The sequence below is a fragment of the Pterocles gutturalis genome, unplaced genomic scaffold (assembly GCF_000699245.1).
Source record: "Pterocles gutturalis isolate BGI_N339 unplaced genomic scaffold, ASM69924v1 scaffold22133, whole genome shotgun sequence".
Taxonomy (NCBI): Eukaryota; Metazoa; Chordata; class Aves; order Pterocliformes; family Pteroclidae; genus Pterocles; species Pterocles gutturalis.
The window spans coordinates 1-11,312 of NW_010126153.1; positions in this window are offsets into that span (position 1 = coordinate 1).

The window sequence follows — 11,312 nt, forward strand, 5'->3', positions numbered from 1 at the left end:
GCAGCCAGGCTCCTGGTGCGGGTGGCGGGCGGTCGGTGACAGCCGTGCTTGGCAGCCAGGCTCCTGGTGCGGGTGGCGGGAGGGGGGTGCGGTGCCCCCCGTCTGGCTGCAGGCCAGGGTGGGGTGAAGGAAGGTGTTCTAACCTCTGACGGTAACTGGCCATGGTCGGTGTGTGAGTGGGGTGTGCTGGGGACCAGCTCTGATCCTCCAGGTTAAGTGGCTGCAGGACTCATAAATGCCCTGTGGGGTCACTTTGGTCACGGCCAAGTAAATAATGCCTTAGAGTGTTCAAGTGTTTTGTTATCCCCAGATGGCGAGGTATCACTTGCGTTCATGTTTCATGGTTGTTTCTTGTTTGCTGTAAATAAATCATCAGTCCTCTCAGTGGCTCTGTGACATCCTTCTCCATCTTTGGGACAAAAGTGAAAGATGCGTAGGAGTCCTATCAGGACAAAAAATGCAGCCGCATGGGTACAGTAGCTGAGTAAATGGCTTTATTTTACCATGTTAATATTGTAGTACCCTTTAATACATAAAATACGTAGTTGGGATAAATTCTGTCCACTGTGAGCTCTGCAGAAAAAGACAGATCTTTCTGACAAACTTTGTGTTGTAAAAAAAAAACAATAATGTTGGGAAAGGCTCAGCTGATCCTTTAAGTGAAGCAAATAACCTGAAATTAATTTAGAAATAACAATTTTGGAGTTGTTGCCTATTTTGAAAACAGAAGACCAATTTTGTTTTGTACCATAGTTAGGTCTGTATCTGCATTTGCTGACCATAGGAGAAACATGTTTTCATAATGTTTAGTCCTGCTTAAGCTGCATTTCCTTGGTTTTTTTGATTAAAACTGCTTGCAAGATGTCTGATTCTTTGGCGGATACAGATTGTAATGGCACTTTATTGGGTGGTATAATGTCCTGATAGTATCAGGTCATTCACATTTTTGTGTCACTAAATGCAGCAACTGTTCTTGAAATGCCATGCCAATAAAAGTTTAAAAAAGTAGGGTATCAGTTTAGACAAATAATTAAATAAGTAAGTTGGACTTGTCATTAACAGTTTTTTGGTGCCCTTCTTTGTCTTGCTGGCTCAGAATGTGTTACATTTTCTTATTACTCATCTGATTGCTGGATATAGTTGTGCTCCAGATAATAAGATTGTTCTAAGTATAATTACGCATGTCATTCACATTATGAAATGTTTAGGAAAAAAGATAAGTTGTGTTGACATTTGGAAACTATTAAAATGATAAATTATCCATCAGCTCTGAAGCTGTGTTTAATTAGAACTAACTTCTGGACTGTTAGCTAGACTGTTTAATTGTAAACTGCGTAATGAATGTGTTCTTGACTAGTGTTTTATAATTAAATTTGTAAGGAGCTGATTTGTACAAATACACAGAGCGCATATCTGTGTTCTGCAGCGATATTAATTTCATGGTTAATGAAGTTTGCATTCTTAAACTGGTATTTAACAAGGTCTTATCTTTGTGGATTTGGTTGATTAAATGAAAAATCAAGTCTGTTTTCTCATGCCTGCTGGTAGGAAATGCTTCACATTCTCGAAGATCCCTTGATCACAACAAAATATATTCCCCATGAACCTTAATATGTTAAATCTCACTGGCAGACTGAATAGAAGCTTGGAACTTGCATGAGACTGCCTTTGCAGGTATAGGGATGAGGCTTTAGGGTTTAGTCAGGAGTAATTAAACTTGTTAGCACTGTTGCTCAGGATACTGAAGACCTGTTTTTCTGCCACTGAGCCTGAATCACACATTTTATATATATTTGTTGTCATAAACTTGTACATATGTTGTCATATGCGATGAATGTTGAGAATGACAGTGTGCTAAAATGGTTTCACAGTTTGCATTCCTCGTAGTTCACATTCACGGTTCAGGTTCATAGTTCCAGGTGTAAGTTAGTTCATAGGAGTGCCAAGCTAGAGTAGGGAAAAGTCATCCCAAGGAAGGTACTAAACTTTTTTTTTCTATTGTTCAAGATGTTTTTTGTCTAGATGTTGCTGGGTTTTTCTGTTTTTTTTTTTTTTTAATAATCAAATATTTTTGTGATTTGAAATGTTGGGTTTTTTTAGTTGTCTTAACTTCTGTCACATTTTTGGCTACCCTGGTTTCTAAGAGCAGCCATTCCTCCTCTTGTTGTAATTAACGTATGTTTGCTCACCTGATAGAAGAGGAACACAGTCCTACGTTTCCTTGTTTTATCTGGTCACCAGGCATTAAGTAGAGCTCAGGAGGACTTGGGAAGCAGCTGGCCTGTAATCTGCAGGGAGCTCAGAACATGAAGATTTGTGACAAGAAGTTTATTTGTAAACTTCTGCTTGAGAGGTCTCTCCATTGCTGTGCTCCACTGACAGGGTTGAAGTAGATGAACTGATGGAAGTAACTACAAATTGTTGGTGAGAGGTGAACTAGAAAGAGGAGTTCCAGAATTTTTAAGCATTTCAAATTTAACAGCAAGTTTTATAGACTGACATCAGCTTGGTAACTTAGAAAACTTAAGAAATTATTGTCCTATTGAATGCTTAGAATTTAGCTGAATATTGTTTTATAGAGTTCATCTTACCAATTTTGGGCAGGCTAGCCAGTCAGCTTGCATGAGTACTTACAGAAACAACCTTTGCTTTTAGTTGTTCCACTCCAATTATTTTTTTTCCCATTTGTCAAAAATACAAGTTTGTTTTGTTTTTTTTTTTCCCCATGGAACAAAAATTACTTTAAAATTACAAACAGCTAGTCACAGCTAACGACATATCTTCTGTCTCTAATATTTTTTTAAGGCATTATGCTGTAAAATTTTAATTACATTTTAGAATAATTGTTCTTAATTTCTTACTTGTGCTGGAAGACACCAGCTACCAGGCAACTTCTTTCAGCATACCTTTCTTGTTTTAAGGCTGATGGTGTGACTAGCAGCATGTTAGTTTATATGCATAGGGTTTTCATGCTTTCATTGCAAGGTAATTGTAATGTTAGAAGATCAAATAGTCCAATGAGCTTTAAAATTATTGGGGGCGAGGAGGTGGTAAGAAACCAACCTCCTCCATCTGATCTTAAAAACTTTGAGCTTTCTTATGGCTGTATGTTTTTAGTGTTGGCATTAGGTTTTGCTGTTGTGAAGCTTTCATGAAACTTCCACAAACATTAAGAGGTATGAAGCTTTATCATTAAGAAGAATGCTCATGCACATGGAAATTATTATACGTTTTTATCTTGATTTCAGAAATTTAATTTATACCGTAAATACCTAGTTGTTAGATAGTCTACATAACTGGCCACTGATCTTGTGTAAAGACAATGTATGAAAGTAGGTTGTGCAGGTTTTGTTCTTTTTAAAGCAGTTGCTGTTATATGAAATATGTCTTGCTTGCAGTTCAGTGTTTCGATAGTTTCAGCAGCCTAGGAAGAATGAAACTGGTAAGCAAAGCTATCCAGAATTTAAATAGACTCTAAGCACATAGTGTGAATCTGCCTTTGGCCTCCTTGATTTAATTTATTTGTTGTGTATAATTTTCTACAAATGGAAACATACTTTTCCTTTTACATTCTTTTTGGGTATATCTGAACTTATATTTTGGGTTTGCTTTCTGCTTGTAAAACTGCTGCAGTTACTGGCTTAATTAATATTTTGATGAATGATGAATGAGTTCGTAGCTGTGCTTTGGCAGTTCTGTCAGTTCCCAAGGGCTGGTTTAAAACAACTGGCTTGAATGACTTAAAGTTCATTGATATCTGTTGTCATACTAATAACGTTAGGAAAGCTTCATGTATTATTGAGTGATCTAGTGAATGCTGTACATGAAAATGGTGTTGGGAATCGTAAACTGCTGCTTAGTGCACATTAATATGGATTGATTCTGTTTGTTTTGTACTAAATAATTCATGTTTCCCAAGTGGTTCTTATTTTTAATAGAAAAAAAATCCACTTAAACGCAGCAGATGGTATTTTTCAGCTCTCACTAGATGGATGTATGGCGTGGTAGAAAAGGGCTACCTGTTTCTCTAGCAGCCTGCTTTTTGGGTTTTTTGATAGTTCTTTAATAACACCTGGTTTAGAGTATAAGTGTTTGCAAGAGGGTCGTGTATTAAATTTCTAAAGCCAATCTTACAGGCACTTCTAGTACTGGAGACTTAGATTTGCTTTGCTTCAGCTATCTCATACCTGTTGAGGAAACAATAGCATATGCTTCTGTCTCTGAATGTGCTGGGAAACTGTGATTTATTGTTATGACCTTTCAGATAGAGCACACCTTGACCGAACAGTGCTGCATATGCTCAATGTAAAGTTAACAAGTGCCTGTCTCTAAGTTAAAATCATGTCATTTACCCATATTTGGGTAAATATTTCCTAAGGCACTTGTGCTGTTTATCTTAGAGCTCTTAAAGCACTTAGCTGCAACTTTCTATTATTGCTATAGCGTTGGCTTGTCTTTCAGGAAGCAAAGGGCTGAATACTTCCATTTACATAGTGCATATTACATGCATTTTCTCACTTCTAAAGTGCTGCTCTTTCTGGGGAGATAGCAAATAGGTTAGCAACTGAGAGTGAGATCTTGTGTGTAAGTCTTTGTCTGCTAAGTTCGTTTAGCTATTTTAAAAGTAAGCTTTACCTTTAAAAAAAAGAAAAAGAAAACTTGGTTACAGTGGCTGTTGATGTGGTATGTCTGGGCAGCATGCTCTACTAAGACCCATTTGCTTCCTCTACTGACAGCCAAGGTAACGCTTCAGAACCACGCAACCGTGTGCTGCCAGCATGCATGAGATCAGCCTGGGTGAAGTGGTCTTAGACTGAGTTGTATGTGACAGGTAATATGACTTGTGTGTTCTCCAGCCAATCATTACAAGCCAAGCATTTGGAAAAAAAATTTTGAGCTTAAAATACATAGGTGTTAGAAATAAAAAGCTCGCCAACCTCAGGTAAAGCATTTGGCAGCCCTTCCTGAAGAAGCAACATAGTCTGTTTTGTTCCAAAGCTCAGGTAGCAGTGGGGTTTTTGTTGTTTTGTGGGAGTTTTTTACTGATAATGGTTTGTCCTCTTCTCCCTTGCACTGTAAAGGGGAGCTTCACTTTGTGGTAGCCGTTCCCTTAGCTATCACAAAACCTTTGTAGGGACAGAAGTGACAGATAGGCTTTTAGCTGGGTGTGGCAGCAGGTGGGGCGTCAGTGTTTTTACAGAGGTAGCTTCCAGTAACTGTACTTCTCCATTGTTTATCCAGCAAGTGCTGCTCCCATTTGATAAATTATGGGAAATTCAGTGTTGGCACATCATTTTCTATCATCTTATGTCATCTGTGTTGAGACAAAAGAGCCCTGCTCATGAGATAGCTGGGCTTGGCTGATGCTCAGCACTAGTGTATTTAATGTTGCAGTAAAACAAGTCCCTCATTCTCTGCTCTGACAAGAGTGGCAGTCAGATCCATTTAGTTATCACTAAGTTTTTGCTGCCTAAAAACTGTAGCCACAATATTATTCTAATTTCTACCATTGGAACTAAGAGACTGGGGTAAAATCTGCAGTTTTACAGATACTGCCTGGCTGTCCAGACACTGAATCATTAGTCTTACGATGTCCCTGTATAACTAACTAGCTGGGTCATTAAACTTTATTGTGTCCAGCGTTTCTATAAAGTTTCTCGCTGGGTGACCATCTTTAACAGACAAGTTCTTAATTACGGAACCCTTGAGGCCAAGGACACAATGGAATTAAGAAAGAGGTTGGGTACTGGCATAGCTAATTCTGTTTTCTGTCTTACAGAAGTTTAAAAAATGCTTTTTGTAGGGGAGCAAAGCCAGTGAGCTCATACACTTCATGTAGTATGTCAGTCGTTAACATGGACTAGAACAAAATTTTCCTTTGACTGAGTTAAGTTATTCCGTAACCTTTTTCATCATGAAGAAACCATGGTTCTTGGTGTCTTTCTCCAGTACAGCTGTATTACTGGATGTAGCTGGAAATCTGTTGCTCTAATCTGGTATCATTTCTGCTGTAGTGTAATTGGTGTTGAAGAGTGCTGACAAGTCTAGGTCATTAAGCAAAAATATAACAAAGAATTTTGGGGTTCTTATGTAGGGAGATAAGCAGCAGGCTATCCTGTAATTGAGTATCTCAGTTGTAGTTAATGGGACATAGGAAGAGAAGGAAGACTCGCACTAGGGCAAAAATTGAATTACCAAGAACATGGTGCATTTTCTTTTTTGTCTGGAGAAGTGAGCAGCAAGCCAAAAATGCTGGTTCTTTTGGTCTTTTTTGCCATCCGATTTGTTATCTCTCTTTAAAACAAACACACTTCACACCCCACCATGTTCCTATTTTTTTAAAACTATAATATAGGGAGATGCTAAGCTCATAAAAGCTTTTGGCAGTCGAGTGTTACGTGGCTTATACACTTGTATACCTTTTGTAAGACATCATTTTTAGCCCATTCTCATTAGGCATGTTGTTTTCTGTAAAGCTATTTTAAGAAAATTTATATTTTGGCAAAATCTGAACTACTTATTCCTTCTGTGCTGCTACCAAGAAAATAATGGGGGGCATAAAGTGAAACTGCAAGACAAGCCTCTTAAAAGCTTTGCTTAGTGGGAAAGTGAGGTAAGTTCAAACTTATGATAAAGATCACAAGTAACACAAAATTCACTGACAGCTGTCATTGCACGCTGGTGTGAATTTTCAGGAATTATTAGCGTGCATGTATGTATTCATAACAGACACAGTTTCCACTGTTGTGGGAATCTCCGAGTTTTTAAGCATTGTATCAAAGAAAGATGATTTTTAGACTCACAACCTAATTTTTGTTGGAAGGGACCCCAAATGTCACCTGCTCCCATCTCCTCCTGAGAGCAGGGCCAGCCTCCGGCCTCGGCTCGGAGCATTGTCCAGGTGAATTTTCAAGTTCTATGAGACTGGAGTCACTGCACCCTCTCTGGGCAACTTGTTGCACAGTTCAGTTGCTCTTCTTGGAAATTTTTCATGTCTGTCATGCTGGAATTTCCCTGGCTGCAACTTGTGGCTGTTTCCTCATGCCCATTGCCTGTGCATCTGCAGGAAGGGTCTGATTCTGTCCTCGTGGAAACTGCCCAGGCAGCTGAGCAGGTCTGTCTGTGTCATATGCGAAGGTGATCTTACCCTCGCTAACCTTTCCTCCTCCTGGTTTCCTTCTGTTTGGCTAGCTGAGCTGTCGCTTTGCTCAGGTCTGATGAGAGAAGTGTGTAGAAGGTTTATGAAACAAAACATTTTGTCACATGCTTTGTCTTTGACTTATTTTTTAGTAAGTTTTGAGAAGCACTGGAAAAACAGGTGAAATTCCCCTTTCTCTCCTCAGATGAGCGGTGTTATTGTAGTACAGCTGCAGAGGACATCGAGCGTATTGAATATTCTTCAGCTTGTTTTCTTTTTGTTGAAGTTCAAATTAATGAGCTAGATAAATCTTCTTAGACCTTTATTGGGGTCAGAAAGATTCTTACTGTGAACTGCCAGAACATGTGTCTTAAGAAATGCAGTAACAGATGATACATAGAAACATTTCAAATGTTTGAGTTGGGCCAGTTCTGTTCTGCTACAGGAGCAGCCATCCAGAAACTTCGAGTTCTATTTAAGAAGTTACTTCACATCAGCAAAATATTTCCTGTGGGACTTTTTGGGAGGGTGAAGGAGAGAGAGGAGGAAAGGCTGAATTCCAAGTACAGATTCAATTGTTTTTCACATTGACAGTTTGGAGAGGCTTTACTTTATTTCTTGTCTCTGTTCTTATATATGGCCCTTATTCTTCCCTATGAGTCTTCAGTGTCCTGGAATACTGATTGCAAAACTCCTGTGTTAAAGTAGCTGTTAGAAACCCTTCCACAGTACTCTGGCGTGAATTGTGCCTAGAATTTCAATGAAAAGGGAAGACAATTTAATGAACTTGAATTTTGCAGTAGCGATACTCTGCCTTATACACTTATCTATTATCTGTCCATCTGGTAGCTCACATGCTTGTTAGCAGAAGTGTTTTTATTTCCTTCCCTGAAAAATTCTGGCATTAAATATATAAACAAGCAGCACTTCTTTCTTCATTTATAATTCAGCATGAATTTCGAACATTATTAGTTAATTAATATTAAATATGGTGAATTCTTGCTAGTGGGAGTATAATGCTCTGAATTGAAGCATATGGAGTGGTACCACCTCCTCACAGTGAGAAGCTGGCAGATTGAGATCCATCTGGCAGCTGACACACGCACCAGTGCACGTCTCTGAGTTTACGGTGAGGCAATGCAGACTGCCAAGAGAAACTGTGAGTGGAGCTGAGAGCGTCTACAATCATGACATTTTTTCAGGGAGGGCAAAAGGAAGAATTGCCTTCCCTAACTCTGCTTAAAAAGTTTACAGAATCTTTATTTTAAAACGTGTGCTGGCTTTTGGTTGCAAAATTAATTTATTAATAGCAAACATGTTACAGACCCTAAGCTTACCAAAGCAGTTATTTACAGCCTGTTGCTTTTTTGCTCAATTTACTCACCTCCTTCCCGAGCTGTATACAGTCATACAGAAAACACACTCCCTTGCTGGGGGAGAAGTTAAACAGCTCTAGATTTGAACCACTCTGGTGTGACAGTATCTTGTGCTGGGTAGGCAGCATAACCTGGATCCTGCTCCAGGGGTATGTAGAAAATACCTGGCAATACCTGCATGTGTCAGAAATATCTGATGTTCACAGACACAGAGCTGCAAGAAACTAGGCTGAGAAAACAACCCTGTTTATATGGATCTATGAGGCTTTCAAGTGTGCAGGTACATATTCATCAGGTAGCAAATCCTAAAGCTTTTAAACAGATTGTCTCATTTCATTTGAGGGGGTAGAAGTTTGTGGTGTGAACAACTATTTCATACATTACCGAAAGACATCTGTAGAGGCTAGAGTAAACTCTCCTGTTTAATGTTAACTCAAATGAAATATTATGTTTTCAGAATTGGTCAGAGAAACATGGACCTTCTGAAGTCTTTTTTTCAGTGTGGATAAAATTTGAAATAGTGTTAGTTGAATTGGTTTTGAATATCCTCTTCCAAAATGATTTTTTTGGTGAACACGTTAGAGAAAGAAATGAATCCACAGACTTATACAACTTTTTCAGAGTGATAACAGACAAAGCCTAAGCTTGGAATTTCCCCCTCACCCCTGAATTATGTACATCTTATCAGTTTAATTTTGGTTTTGTCTGCAGAAAAGCATCATGTACAAACTTCCCAGTAAGTTGAAACTTCTGTTTCTTTTATTTATTTTGTGATGCTTTGTGGCTTCCTGTTGTTGTGTAAAAATGACACCAACTAAAGTAATCCATAGGGTGACTGGGAGGGCTTGTCATGAACAGCAGACTGGTTATCTTAGCTGGGTGTTGCTCATTTTTAACAGAAGTTTTTTATTTATGGCATGCTGTTCACTGAGAAAACTGCTGGCAAATACTGCTATTACAGCTTTATCTTTGGTGTAAATGTACGGTCTTTTCCTCTTGCCACTTTTTAATTTCTAATGGTTGTATTACGTAGGGGTGAAACACGGTTTCTCTCTCTGCTGTCAGAAGCAGTAACAGGACGGACAGTAAAATGGGAAGTTGTTAGCCTGGTGCTCCCTGAAAATGCTGCCTCTCTACCTTGGAGGTGAATTTTTTTTTTTTTTTTTAGGCATTCAGGTAATTATATTAATGCAGTGTGTTATGAGGATGGTGGTTGGCTTTGCAGAAAACTGCTTTGCTTGTGAAAATGTTGATTGGTTTATAAACCAAAATGTTTTCTAAAGGCTTGTAAGCTAGATAAGTGTAACTTATGTACAGCATCCTATTTGAAACTTAAATTAATTGCTAATACCTGGAGAAGCAGGTTAAATACCTATTGTTATTTTGCCTGACCTATACGTGCTATGGTTTGTGCCTTTTAAGACAGAATCTCTGCAAGTTGAAGGGGAGGAGGGGAATTGGGGCTTAGATTTCTTTTTTTTTTTTTTTGAGATAATTTCTGAAATAAGAGCCTAAATAATTATTTTTTCAAGACTTACATTGAAGGAACTGGTGAGTGACACTGAGTGAGCAGATGGAAGTAAAACCCATATATAAAACATCCTTAGTGGAAAGGTTTTCCATTGCGCTGTTATCTTCGGTCTGTTGTTGGGATATATAAAGCATTCGTGTCTCACAGCTGTAACAGAAAATAATTCAGTGTTGCGGAATTAGGCTAGATCCAGCAGAGGTGAGGCTGTTGTGGCTCCCTGCTCCAAGTCTGACCCATGGCAGGGCTGAGCACATGTTTCCAGTTGGGAAAACGGTTTTCTTGCCCAGAAGAAGTTAGAAATGGAATTTCTGAAGAAGATAGATGCGCTGCAGATCAGACAGTACAAGTGTGTGGACCAGCCACGGTTAATGTATGAGTGACTGTTTTTATCCCCTTATCTCTCTTTTCCCACGCTTGTTCCTCCACACGTCATCTAGATCCTTCCCTTTCCCCGCCTTTGGTTCCTCCCCTGAACAACCCTTCGTAAGTCTTGTGCAATCCCAGAGTGCTCTTCCCTGCGTTCCATACCTGTCCTGTACCCTGGTGCACTGACCACCTCCCTCCCAAAGGTGCTCAGGAGCTGGCTCCCCAGGAGGGCTGTCACCCCCGGCCAGTGAGGCTGAGGCTGTCCTGGCACAGCTGTCCCTTCCTCCGAGTACGTACTTTGTGTTCCCCCATCTGCCTTTGGGCTTCTGCTCCTCTGGGGTCGTGGGGATGGACCAGGAATGGGCTGGTGGCACCTGGGATGGGCTTGGGGGTAGCTGGGGAGGGTGTGATTTTGGTTCTCCTGCGTTTGTGCTCCTCTGTGTGTGCAGATTCCCAAAGAATTCGTATTATAAGCTGTATCAAGATTGAAATTGTCAAATGTTTTTTGGTTGGTTTTTTTTTTTTTGCCTTTGTATAGTTGGCATTAATTTTAATACTGGATTTTGGGGGGCTGTAGTATGGTAACAAGTATCAACCTTTTTGCGAAAGGATTATCTGACTAAAAAAATTGTCCTGCTTTCCTTTTGCAAATCACTTTGCCCACAAAAGTCTAATTTGTCATCCATAAGATAAATATACTTCATCAGAGAATATATTTGTCCTGTTACTAATTCACTTGATTTACTTTGGATTATGGATTGCCCCTATATTGTGAGAATACTTTCCAATTTGACTTTTGGTCTCCAGGGAGCAGAAGAAATGGCTTTTTCTAATACCTGCTTTACTATCGGAAATTAAATTTTCTGGATGGGCAATCATAAAAGCTAAGGCCAATGAAATG